Source organism: Macrotis lagotis, chromosome 1 (genome assembly GCF_037893015.1).
Source record: "Macrotis lagotis isolate mMagLag1 chromosome 1, bilby.v1.9.chrom.fasta, whole genome shotgun sequence".
NCBI classification, from domain to species: Eukaryota; Metazoa; Chordata; class Mammalia; order Peramelemorphia; family Peramelidae; genus Macrotis; species Macrotis lagotis.
This window is the reverse complement of record NC_133658.1, coordinates 756,015,397-756,017,366: the sequence shown is the minus strand read 5'-3', so window position 1 is coordinate 756,017,366 and position 1,970 is coordinate 756,015,397.

The following is a 1,970-nucleotide window of genomic DNA, read 5'->3' as shown; positions in this document are numbered from 1 at the left end:
GCCTGAATTCTTTTGAATGACTATGGATCTCATGGGGATTATGAAATATTCTGGAACTCGATGAAATCAGCAAAACGGCATATATGCTATAAACACTAGCATCTAGAGAACTCTGTGCTCTGTCCTTATTTTTCATATGGATGCTATGTGGAACATCTTTAATGAAAGAGACAAATATTTTGGGGTGCACATATTTCTCATCCTCTAAGTCCTACTTAAATACTTTCTCCTACATGAAGCTTTTCCAGATATTCCTAAAGTTAATAGCAATCTTCCTCTCTGCTAAACTTCTTACACAGTATGCTTTATAACTCTCTGATGAATGTTCTGGATAATATAGGTGTTCAAATACATGTCATATCCCTGCACTAGTCTGTAAATTCCATATAGTTAGAGATTATTCTTAATTTAGACTGTATACTTTCCTCAATACTAGAGTGTAATATTCTGCCCAATAGTTGGTTCTTTTTTTTTTCCTAAGGGACAAAAAAAGTTTATTTAGATATTGTGGTTAGCAGTAGCTAAGGGAGAGGGAGATTAGCAGCTGCCAGGAGGGGATAAGCAGCATTGAAGGGTATAGGGGCAAGGCAGGTTACTTGTGGAATCAAGCTCCCCAAGAGTGGGCAGGCTCCCCAAAGGGAAACTGTGACATCAGGGGATAGGAAGTAAAGAAAGGTATAGGGGTATGAGAGGTTATCTGGGGGATCATGCTCCCCAAGAGCAGGCTAGCCTCCCAAAGGAAGATGAATGACATAATAGGTTCTTTATAAATAACTTTGAATCAAACAGGACTGCTCAACAACCCATCTGTCTCCATTGTCGGTGATTGTTCCTTATAAATGTTTCCCAATAGTTCCCTAATTTATGTCTCCACTGTTCTCAGCTTCTATGGTCTAATAGTGTTTGTGTAGAAGTTGGGAAGACATAATGAGAGGCTCATGTTCCTACAGCTGGGTTTTGTTTGGGCTCTGGCAGGGAGCTCAGGGAAGGTTGTTGAGGGCAGGTCCCAGGAGGGAGAGAAAGAGAACCAGGGGAATTATCAGAGGCCGGCAGTAATAATACAGATGACATCTCTCTAGAATTTCTCCTGGTTCCAAGTTTGTAGCACCCAGAGTTGGAAGTTTCCACAACTATAAATGACTCTAGTTTATACACAAATGATTGTATTTCCCTACTACTGTTTGCTGCAAAGGGAGTCCCAGCATCTCCCAGATTTACTTGGCCCCAGTGCTGAGAGTTAAGCCCCTTGTCGGTCAGGCTGGAAAAGTAGTGGCAACAAGAGCTAGAAAGGAGAACCAGACTCCTGGTTCTATTATTGCTCAGCTCACTATCTCTTTTGCTAGGGCATCCTGGCCCAGGTCTCTCCATAATTCCCATTCTCCTTCCACCTCCCACTCTCAACCAAACCAAACCAAATCAAATACCGCCCCCCCCCCCCCCCCCGCCATGGGAAGAGGGACTGATAACTAAAGAGGTCACCTTGGATGGACAAGCACAGGTAATGGTCTTTGCTCTCATCCTATACATCTGAACCTTGAGCCTATTTCCCTGCTCCCCTCCCCTTCTCTTCCAAGCTCTAAGATGTCCTAGATTCTCCTGGTTGCCTTTGAGCTACCAAAGGAATAGCCAAATTGGCATCCCATATTCCTGGTCAATAGGACAGGTCTGAATTTCTAAAAGGAAAGAAATGGAATCTGGTAAAAAGACCACACTGTCCCTACTTTCTCTGTTGGACAACAGTGGCATCCAATCCTACAGAGACTTAGCATATAGCTGAAAATGGTTTTCCTCTGTGGAGGAGGCTGAGAAATTGAGGGAGTATTTCCCATGGTTTGGACAGCCTACTTAGTTTTTATTGATCACTGGGATATGACAAACCATCAGGTACAAGTCCTTGTTCTCATAACTAGACATCCCATTCAAGGACTCTAGGGATTGTGACTATTTTTTAGTGTCTCCACTTCCAACAA